The sequence below is a fragment of the Rhea pennata genome, chromosome 1 (assembly GCF_028389875.1).
Source record: "Rhea pennata isolate bPtePen1 chromosome 1, bPtePen1.pri, whole genome shotgun sequence".
Lineage (NCBI taxonomy): Eukaryota > Metazoa > Chordata > Aves > Rheiformes > Rheidae > Rhea > Rhea pennata.
Window position 1 is genome coordinate 67552391 of NC_084663.1, and position 12150 is coordinate 67564540.

At 34.3% G+C, this 12150-nt stretch overlaps 1 protein-coding gene across 5 annotated transcripts in view; it reads left to right on the top strand.

Moving 5' to 3' along the window:
- ERC1 (ELKS/RAB6-interacting/CAST family member 1) overlaps positions 1–12150 on the top strand; it is a 302330-nt gene that overhangs the window by 156689 nt on the left and 133491 nt on the right. The gene's annotated exons all lie outside the window — the stretch shown is intronic.

The window sequence follows — 12150 nt, forward strand, 5'->3', positions numbered from 1 at the left end:
ATAGTCATTGAGATTAGCATGGCATTTTTTTCACTGCTATTCTAACAGCCTTTTTCTTTAGCTGTTTTGTGTATTTTCCCAGCTGGTTTTACCTTATATCACTACCTTTTCTTCAGTAAATGAAAGATAATCAAGCCTATATCAGTAAGTATTCTTATAGTACATTGAAATGATTATGGGGTAACTGGAGGATCATAGATTTTCTGTGTTTACTCACCATTGTTTGACAATAAAACCCCACTCTGCCTCATGAGTTCTGGGTATTCTCACTATTCCCTTATATATTTTGCTTTATTTTTGAAAACATAATATGTTGCTGCCCCACAGAGTTAACTTATTCCCTCATATTTATGTAGGTAAATGAAAAACACCAGTTTTAAACCAAGTGAAATATTTCTGTTTATGAGATGTAGATGTTTTATCAAGCGGTAAGTTATCAAGTGCTGTCATAGTTATGTTAAAATACAGCCATGACATAAAGCAAAGATATCATGATGCTAAGAGACAAGACAAAGGATATTTTGCCTGTGATTTCTTTATTTTACAAAAAAAAAAAAAAAAAAAAAAAAAAAACTTTCTTTTTAACTAGTGAAAACGAACATGGAGGTCTTCTAAAATTATTTTTTGAAATCTTAACAGAACAAACATTTCCATAGGTATTTTCTTTTACTATCCTAGCTTAAATCCTGGTTCCGGTTACTAGCTATGTTTGATACTACAACTACAGTAATGACGTAGAAAAAATCCTAATAGTTCGCTAGAAAAGACAAATCCCCTTCTTAATTTAAATAGATACTTCCTTACCCTATTCTGTAGAATTCCAGTGGGAGAGTTTCAGCCCTTTTAAGAACTTTCAAAAGGACCACAGAAACATGTGTCCATGTGGAATGCTCACAGATGCACTGTTTTGTGGTTTCCCCCCTCAGTTCCAGTCTTATATATACAGTGCACTGAAATGGTTAAGTTGTAAGTGTACAAAATGATTTCATAGCTATAGATCTTTATAAAATACTGGGATGTGGGAGTTCTACATCTGCTCATGGGTTTTGTGGCTGTAATGCTACAACAATCCGCAAGATTCTAGTTATGTGGCACCTCAAGTTCAAATAACACAATACTCCTTGTATTAATGAAACTTCTTTTAAAATTTCTAAAATTTATAATCTGTGTTTGTAGAAATATGACTTTTAAGTTGGAAAAAAAAGCAGTAATTGACATCTGACATGCAATTTTGTACATGCTATATTTATCAAATGATATCATTGTACAAGATCATCTTTTTCTCCTTTTTTTAGATTTTAAAAGGTATAGTTTTCTTTACTTGCTTTTTTTTCCCACCGTTCCTCTTTCCCTCTTCAGTTTTCCTTTCTCTTATGCAAACAGAATGTATTGGAGGAAGTCTGAAATTTGTTCTCTCTCAGATCCTATTAGCATATTAAAATTGCTCATTTATTTTTTTAGAAACAGTAAGTTAGGTAATATATTTGCACAGTTGCACGTAGTAACAGACAATAATATTCTGGTTACTGATAGCTTTAAGTCCTATTATAACTGTTGAAGTTTGGAAGCTGATTCTTGTAAAGATTCACACACCAGTTTCTGATATTTCAACAACTGTACAAAAGTAGTGGCAGTAGTGAGGTATCTGTTGCTCAGTGACAGGTTAAGGAATAGTGCTGCTTTATGTCAGAGTTGTTTAAAAATGTGTAGCTGTCCTTAAAACATACTATCAAATTCTTTATTACCAAGTATTTGGACTTTTGAGATATCACAGATATAAAACTATGAATAGCATAGTTACCATAGTTTTCCTGTAAATATTTTTAGTTTTTTAATTTCATTCTAAAAAAAAAGCCAACTTTTATCTAGAAACTAGAAGAAATAACTGATTTTCTCTTCTGAAGAAGCCAAATTAATTGAATATGTTTTTCTACAATGTTATTTTATTGTAGATTGGCAGTCTAATAGGGAAACTAAAATTGAGAACGGAGGTGTCAAAGTATACATTTTTTTTGTCATTACCTCTTGTCATTCAGTTTCTCCAGTTAGAGACAAACGTACATTTTTGTACAATATTATGTGGTTTTTTTCTACTTGTGTTGTATTCTGCACTGTTTTCTTCAGTTGGAGTGTTACTTTCAATATAATTTTACACAAGTATTTATGAGATAAAAACAGACATTAACAAATGTCTAAGAATTTAAGAATTTAAGATTGAAGTGGCATGTAACACTCAGCGTTGAAATGTAGAAGTTATCACAATATTAATATTACTTGATTTTCCCTAGTGCCTTTCCTGCTTTTGTGAACATAATTATCCCATTTGGGTGGGCTCATTTTTAGAGAGTCTTTCCCCATATACAGCACAAGGCTGAAGGGAATGCTTTCATTCACAGATGAAAAGGGTCTTTAGGCTCTAATGAAAATATCAGGCTAAGGTAAAATATGGAGTGTTTAATGACAAGTGACAGGTTCAATAAAAGCTCCTTCCTTTAGAAGAGCTCTCTGCTTACAGCCTCCCTCTTTCAAGGACTTCAACATTTTGGTTTCCTGGAAGTAAAATTTACCCAGTACCACATTTCAATTTGTTAGCTATGGAGACCTGTCTTCTCCATAGACTCTAAAGAGCACTGCCTTCTAATTGATTAAAAAAAATAAATAAACCTGAGAGGAAAACAGATTTTTTTATACAACCATTGTTGGGTTTGGGGTCAGGACACACAAGCACCAATTTCAGATAATTTTGGTCTTGGTGGTTTTGGCTGGAATTAATAATAAGACATTATGAAATGCTTAAAAATATATGATCTGCATGTTCCTCGGTTGACCGTCTGCAATCCAGTCAAATAAACACGCTCCCAAGCACATATTCCACTCCTCCTCTCTGTGTCCCTAACAGGCATGTGGTTTCTTTCTTCCTGCATCCAGTAACAAAATGTTCGTTTATTCAGAGAGCTGTGATGATGGAAGTTTGGTATTTTGGGGAGTGGGGGAAGAATGCAAACCATAATGTCTCAATTCTAGTGAGCTGGATAAATGGGTTTCCAAATTTGTCTTTTCCTCCTGGGTTCCCTTAAAACCACAATTCTCCAGAGATTTGAGAAGTTAACGAGTGTCTGGTCTATAAACAGGACAAAAAAAAAAAAAAAAAAAAAAAAAAAAAAAAAACAGGCTGTGGGACTGGAATAGAACATTTTTGCTTCAAGTAAGTGAAACTTGGCTTTTGCAAAAAGGAAGTGATATTCTGTCTTGTCCTAGAAAGGTAACATTCATTAAAGAATTTAAATGTATTTTACACAGCTTCTGGATAAACAGTTTGTCAGCAGCAATTAGAGATTGCTGGATAGCTGTTGCAGTATGAATACAGTGGTAGACAACTCCATGTCACAAGATATTCTCAGAATTCCTTCCAAAAACTCTGGAAGATGCTGGAATGTTAGGTAAGAAAATATGCATACAACCTTCCATATGCCTGTTCCAAGTACCCACTCAAATTTCTTGAAATTTCAGTCAATTTATGCAGAAAATGTGTCAGTGAAAGAAATTTTGGAATACAGAATAAAACTCCAAAACTACTATCAGTAAACAAAATCAGTTAGATTGAGAGTTCAAGAGGTTGGCAATGAGAATGTGGAGAAGAAAAGTTCTCTCAGTAGTAGAGGACCTTTTTTGTTAGGGAAGTCCTGTGGTCTAGCAAAGGCTTCTGTCCAAACCATAAGAATGATAGTTGTGAAAGCTTGAGTGAAAAAAGAAAAAGAAAGGCAGTAGTAGGCATAGGGCTACTCAGCTTGGTCTGATACACTTTACACTTCCCTCTCAATTTGAGGGTTTAAAGAAAATGAACTTTTTCAGTGGAAAAGATAGCTGAAGATGAGATGAATCAAGATTTCAGCAAAATGATCTTTTGTAATTGCTGTGAGACAGAAGAAAAATTCATAGTCATGTAAAGTGTAAATGCAGTACTGAAATGCTTCTGATATCATAAAGTGACTTAATAAAAAGAGAGAAAATCAGTATAGTTTGATTATATAACATAGATAAGTCCTTTCTTGCGATAGATAACCCTTCTTTAAAAGTTCAGGTATGTGAACATTTTCTCTGGTAACAAAGCCAATTTAAGAATTAAAAACCTCTTCTGTTTGCAGGCACTTAGTCCCAATATCATGCTATAGTTTATCTCCCCTTATAATTGTGCTGATATAAGTGTTTGAAGAGCTGCACTATAAATCAGATTGCTTAAATTTCCTGGCTTAAAAACTTACTCTCTTTTCTTAATCTATATTCATTCAGAGATCATATGTGTAGTGCAATTCAGGTAATAATTGGATTGACGCTAGCAAGAAAACATTACTATTTCAAGCATCTTCATTTTCAGAGAAAATATACTCTATTCCCAGTAGCAGTGCTTGTTGCATAATACATAGTTTAGTGTGAGAAATTACTTCTCTTTAGAAACTTAAGTGTAATAAATGTTCGGTACTATAGAGTTTTAATTTTAAATATCCAAAAATTGTGAAATGATAGTAATACCAGTGAATATTTTGGGCAGACTGTTATAGAATATTTTCTTTACTGTTTTTTTATTCTCTTTAATTCTTTACTGTTTTTTATTCCCTTTAACTCTCTCGGAATTTCTGCAATCTGAAAATTGATATGCATAATTAAAGTCTCAAAATGAATACCTCAAGCTATTCTTTTATGATAAACCTTAAAATATATAACCTTGTTGACTAAAAAATCCTAACTTCTTGACTGTTAAAATAGAAATCTGTTTTTTGGCATGAAAATGTGTTGTGTACTTAAGATGCAGTGGAATTTTGAAAAACTTAGCTTTAAGCTAATTTTGGGAATCTTTAAGGAAAAACTGTCCCGACTTAAATTTCAAGATTTCCTTCCCAACTTACTAGGCATCATCAGCCCAGCAAAGGCTGAAGCACACTGCTTGTGCTAGTTAAATGGTGTTACATGCTTTTCCGGGATAAGTGAATTTCAGGTGCTGAATTGCTGGCTAATTTCTCTCCTGTGTAGACCACTGCTGTATCACATCCCAGCTTTGCCTGTAAGTGAAGGGCCCTTGGATAGTCCAGCTCAGCATGTTAAGGCACATACAACTGTCAGATGCTCAAATGCAGCCTGGTAGAGATCTATTTTTTATGCTGCCTTGTATGTACAGGTTTTATTCCAGAAAATAATCTGACATTTAAGACTTACGATTTCTCTTTGAGTTCAGATCCATCTTTGGGAATTATTCAGATCGAAATGTTCTTTCTCTCTCCCTTCCTCTCCCAGTACATGTTAGACATTGATTACGTCAGGAAGAGGTTTTGGCCTTCTTGATATTGGGCAGTTCTCTGTGCTGTCTGGCCTTGGAGGTTGTATTGTTCCTTGGGTCTCACTAGGTGCCATTGTCACCCACTCAGGTGGCTGGGACTCATTAAAGGGGATGTCCAGGTCTAGGTCCCCCAGGACCTGAGGACAGAACCCCATGACATAAAGCACTGAGGTGGCATGAATTCATTTTGCAGTTCTGTTTTTGAGAAACTTGTTAGCACTGTTTGAAGAGGTAACTTTGTCCTGTCAGTCATCAAATCGTTCCATAGCTCCGCATAAAGGTTGGAACTAACATTGTTATGTTCTTGGTAATCTAGCAAAAATGTGATTCTAAGTTCACACATGATGTGAATTAGAGTTGTACTGTCTGTACCCCCAGATTACACAGAACTTTTATTAATGAACATGTGTGAGCATATACAAGGTTTAAATGACAATCATACCTCATGCAAATAAATCTAAGTGGAATAAATGTATGCCAAGCCTTCCTCCTTTTTGCTTTAGATTGGACACAGTGGTAGCTAGTCAGTCGTTTGGGCATCAACTGACTCTCCAAACCTCTCTCTCAGAGATACTGTGACAGCTGGCTGTGCTGCAGAAAACACGGGGTTTGTTAAGAGATGGAGCGTTCTAGTAGCCATTTTAATTTCCATCAGCTTTTACAGTATGTTACAGAAAATAGTGGTCCACGAATGTTACAGTCTATACTTCCTTGGTGAGCTGTAATTTTCAGCACAGTGTGAGCATTTACTTTAGATACAAGCACAGGTTTAGCCCTGGCATATGCCTGGAGAAAAATTAGCTCTTGTGAAGGCATAACTCTGCCTGCCAAGGGAGCTCTTCCTAACTTTTCTGGGTACCTGGGAGATGTTCAGAAAATGATGGCCTTTTAACGCAGCTTTTTCAGTTTATAGTGAGGCAAGGTTTCTTTCATGTGGTTACTTTGAATTTTACTCCCTTTTTAAGGAATTAAAAGTGCCAAGTTAAGCATTCCTGGATGCATCTGTTTATATAAAGTAGACAGACATTGTTTGGGTTATGAATAGACAGCCCCACTTTGTGTCCATGTTTTGTAATATATGTGTGTAGTAATACAACAGTTAAGAACAGTTTTCAGATATCTGCATTTGCAGTATTTTCTAATGAAAAAAACTTAAATTTTAATTTAATTTTTTTAATTTAACATCACAGAAATAGGATTGAAAAGAAATGGTAGTCCATTGAACAATGGAGAAATATTGCATAGTACTAAAAATGAATGTATAATATGAACTAACAATATTACATAATTTTGTTTTCATGTGAAAACTACGCTATTGGATTTTGATCTCAGCAAGACAGTTGTGCACACTGACAACGTTAACAAAAAATGAGCTTCTAAATAAAAGTTAAAGCTTCTTCCATTTTCTCTGTTGAAATCATAAAGTGCAAATTTATTCCAAAGAATATCATGAAGAATTACTAACAGATTACCAGAAAATAAACTCAGTAAGATAGGAAAAATGTCTGAACAGACAAGAAGGAATAAAATCTAACCTTGAGTAGCACATCTTCTCAGAGGAGGTCCTGTTTTTAGGAATATTAGTTCTCTTCATCTCTTATCCTCTTAAAAGTGGATCTGCTGGACTTTGCAAAACAGTAGATTCTCCATTTATTAGAAGGACGCTCCTCAAGACAAACTTGTGTGCTTATCAAGCCTTAACAATGTTTACCTGGGTGTCTCTCTACCATCTTTCCTAGTTGTCCATACTATCTACATCTCTTCAGACATCTGCGTACAGATAGCTTGTATAGTAGTTTGGGTTCGCTCTAAGGAAGTGCAAATTTACCTTCGTATTTCTTCATTTTCTAATACTTGTGAAAGTCTGTCTACTTTTTTTAACATTTTTGCAAAGTCAGACAGGAGAAAAATGTGGTGACAGTCCTATTTCTAGTTTTAAGAAAGACTTTTTTTCTGATGAATATTTACAAGGTCTTAAACTTTATTGTTGCTCATGTGTGCAGGGTTGCATGCTAAAGCAACAACAAAAATAATGTACTTTTGAATGGAAAATGACTTGTCTCAGGGATTTCTCTGTAGCTTGTATCAATTTTTGGTTGTGTTATTATAGAAGGGAGATCCACATTTTTTCTCTTTCAGAAACATAACGTGTATATTTGAATAGCAGCATATATGGCCTTGCTGTTTGATTTGGTATGACAGTTCTTACAGAGACAGAATCTGTCATTGCTAAGTAATCAGTGTTTGTGACATTGAATACATTGTTACAGAATTACCACCTTCTTTCTGCGACCAGAAGAGAGCACTCCTCACAGAATACTTGTTACTGTAACATTTACAGAAACTAAGCCTGAGAACAGACTTGGCGTTTAGAATGGATAAGTATCTCCCTTGATAGACACTTAGCCATCTGCTCTATTTATTTTCTCTTTATAGTTTAGTTTACTATACATTCATTATGTTCAGGTTTGACCTAGTCACTGCCTACACAGATGAACTGTTTAACTCTGTTATCTTACATAATGTAAAAATACTCTGCAATTTTGAAAAGATAACTGGAAAAAATTCCTAAAACTAGCTATTTACAACTGGAATTAGGCAGTCTCCCAATTATCCCAATATTTCTTTAACTGCAAATTGAGATTTGTAGTGAGCGAAAGCCATTTTAATAGAGGAAAGAGGACTCCTTACATCCTAACATTCCTCTGTGACCCATCAGGAATATTATTCTGCAGCCACACTTTCTCCCAGCCTTTCCTATAGAAACATTAGGTGTCAGCGGAAGATGAAATCTGCTATTTGTACTCATTTGCCTGTTTGGCAAAGAGGAGCATTGGTGCCCTTCATGATATGCCAGAAACTTAAGTGCTGTGAAGACTGAACAGCTGAATGTGCGCCAGCAACCTTAACCGCTAGATGTTTTTCACAAGGGTTTTTTTTTTTTTTTTGAAGATTAGTATCTGACTTCAAACTCCTTTCCTAAAAACTGTCAGAGAGATTAATTTAACTGTTGACAACATAGTGTGGTTCCTGTGAGAAGGTCTCTCTTGAGAGTAAAAAACATTGAGGGCTAGATTTAAGCAAAACAATGGGAGTACATTCAAGGGGAAAAACAGCTTTCTCCTCATTTTGGTGTTTTATTTCTTGATCTTGAGAAATGGCAATAAATTTGCATTTTTCCTTCTTCTGGCTTTCTCTCTTAACTTTTTTTTTTTTTTTTTTTTAACTTGCTGTGTTGAAAATTGTTTCTAACTCATATCTTCTCAAGAATAAAAATGTCCAGCCTGCTGCATTGCACTTCTTACTCTCATTGCTTGATAAAGTTGATACTCCAGTATATTCTTGTTTTGGCCTATAGGTGAGGAAAGGTAATGGGTTGTTGCTGTGGATTTAAAGATAGAAACACACACACACACACACACACACACACACACACACACACATGTGGATTTTTTTTTTTTAGTTCATTGCTATGGTAACAAATGCTTTAGTATTGCCTTTAATTTTTTTATATAATTGATCTTGCAGTAATAACAAAACTAATTCACTTCATTCTAATTCAGTATTATTCCCTTATCTTACTTAGCAAGCTGCCCAAATTGCTATCACCTTTAAATTACTCTTTTTTTTTTAACAGAAACAAGCCTATTCTGACTTTTATTATAATTTCCTCTATTAAATTTTCCTCTTACTCTTGGAATATATTACAACAATTATTCTTGCTGTGATGTGCACACATTAATTGGCATTGAGGCATGGGCTAAAAACTATTTATTTGTAAGTTGTGACTGAAAGAAGGTTGTAAAATACTAAAAGTCAACATCAGTCTTTCAGCTGTTGAATTTTGTTTGAGATATGCTCAGATCTGAATATAAGTGGCAGAAAAAACTGACTGGGTCTTGGTATCACTTAATGTTTTTCTGGTGATTAGATTCAGGGTTCTCTTCTGAAGAAATATAAAATGCCCCAGGCTATGGCTTTTTAGCTTACGTTGTGCAATTGCTGCTTTATGTTAAGGTAATGTGTCTCGTCAAAAAGGTAAATGTGATATTTTCTGTAAATGAGACTAAATTTCTTAATTATATTCATTTATTCAGGATATTAAAATAAAAGATAACTTATGTAGCGCAAGAAGTATATGACAACTCCAACTCAATAAAATGGCAAATGAAATTCAGTATGAGTACATATTCATATATGTCAGCAAAAATCAATCTTAAATATATGTGCACAGTGACAGGTTCTGATCTAGATATTACCATATGACAAAAACCTTAAAACTGTAATAAAAATTTTCATGAAAATATCAGTGGCTAGCAGAAGTATTCAAAAAATTTAACAAAATGTTGAGAAATGTTAAAGGACAAAACAGAGAATATCAGTATGCCACTGTATAAATCAGCAGTACATTTACCTCTTGAATAATATACAATGGTGAGGGCCTTCCATCTCAGAACAGATATGGCAAAACTAGAGAAGTTAAAGGAAAGAAAGAAAATATGCATATGGACTAGCTTCCATACAGATAGTAATTAAATAAATTTAAACTATTGAACATAGAAAAGGAATGAGTCAAGAAAGACCTGAAAAAGATCTATAAAATCATATCTGGAAAAGGCGATTAAGAAGCAATTTTTCTCATAGTATAACAACTAATGCATGAAGTGAAATTATTAGGCATCAGGATCACAACAAACAAACAAATATATTCTATGCACTGCATATTTAAACCATGCAGATCACTGGTTCAGAAGTTGTGAATGCATAAAGTCTGCATTGTTTCAAAAAGTGGTTGGACACGTTTTGGGGAAAAAAGTCTTTTAGGAGCTATTAAAATGAAGGAAGCAGACACTAGTAGAGAGAGTGTCAAAACTGGTGACTGTTGAACTGGGTGAAATATCACTGTGCACTTGTTCAGTTCTTAATTTTTTCCTAAGTGTTTGTTACTGGTCACTGTTGGTGTATCTCACTAGATGGACTTTTGGTCTGACCATTTAGAGTTCTGATTTTCATTTGAAAAACATAGTTAAAAAAATGGTCAGTGATATTTTTTTCTAATAAAATTGAAATCATTATGTGTATACATGGTTATACTGTATTTTTGGAGTTAAGGATGTTAATTGGTTTTCTGTGAATGGAAATGTTCCAGTCTGTAAACTGTACATTTGAACTTGAAGTAGTTTCCTTGGCTTTAGTAGCTGATGTTGGTGATCAAAGAGTTTCAAAGATATCAACAGCCTTAAGGAAGGAGTTTTCCTTTACTGTCCATATTTTCAGTCAGTTGATAGTTCCAAAGGCCATTTATAAACTTTCAAGTCTCCCCAGCACACAATCATCTTGCTGGTTTCCCTCCATTTTATCTTTCAGAGGAATGAGCAGGTTTTGGAAGTCAAGTTTAGGATATGCTGTGTAACAGGCTAAGAGGTGCTCATGGAGCTGCTACCCAGCTGCCCGGGCAGAGAAGAGAAAGCCTGGGAAGATCGTAGATACCATCAACTTTATCTAGAAGAAAATATTTTAGCAATCAGAAGTTTGGGAACCAACGGTGCAACTGAGTCTAAAATTTCCACAGACAGAGATTCACAGCCTCTCTAGAACTGTGGTACAGTAAACATGATGACCGCTCCGTCTGCTTCCTCCCCTCCCATGCCACTGCAGTAGAAGCCCCATCTGTCCTTGTTCTGGACTCGGACGCTGAAGAAGTGCCTCTTCATCTTGTGCTCCCAAGATGGAGATGTTTGGAGAATCAGTTGAAGAAGTCTCAAGAATTTCTCCAAACTAATCTCTCCAAACTTATATGGAAAAAAAAAAAAAAAAGTTCTCAAACTACTACTGGCCATTTTATTCTTTAGGAGCCAGTTACCAGCTTCACAGGCTCAAAACAACAGTTAATCATTTTGGAATATTTAGGACTAAAGAAAAAATAATAACCATTTTTATCTTTCTTCTGGACTGCTTCAGGCTTTTATAGAAATAATTGAAATGCTATACAAAAAAGGAGACTCTCTCAGAATGTGAGGAGTTTCAACTCACTCGTCCTTTTGTTTGTTATGCCAGTGAATTTGAATAGTAATTTTTTCTGAATGTTATGATAGTGTTTGTTGAAATAATACTATCAATATAACACTGAAAATATACTGACAAGAAACTTTTCTTTTCAAATATTCATGTCAATATTTTTGATGATTTTCTCATGATGTGGCTATCTAAAAATCTACTTTTTACCTTTTTCTTTTCAGTATTGTGTTCTTATCAGTTTAGCATTCCATGTAAGCACTGAGTTGACTGATTCATTCCATTCTTCCTGAAACACTATTACTGAATATTTTAAAGCTTCTATTACTGTACCCAAGTCAGAAAGCATCACTGAATAGGAGACATTTTAAATTCCATGTTGAGCTGATGTCATACATAAACTTACAGTGAAGGTTATAGGCCGAGTGTCATTCTCTGAATGAGTTCAGGTTACTAGTATGATTCGCATTGTTTCACGTAAGCTTTGACTGGCATGTGGGAAGTGCAAATCTTAGCTAAAAACCATTAACATGCTTTCTATTTTCTGACCAAATAATGTAACAGATTTGCATCTTATTGCCCTGTTATATTTTTATCTTTCTTTTCCATAATTGTTTCAAAGATTTTTAAAAAACATGGTTTTTTTGGACAGTATTAATCATGATTATTGAGCTCTTAATTGCTTGATAACAGGTTATGTAATAAATGGTTATTTAATTTAACAGGTAAGGTATTTGACAGGGATTTTTTTTTATCTATAAATATGTTGATTCCTGTTTTCAAATGTATCCTTCCTTAGATAT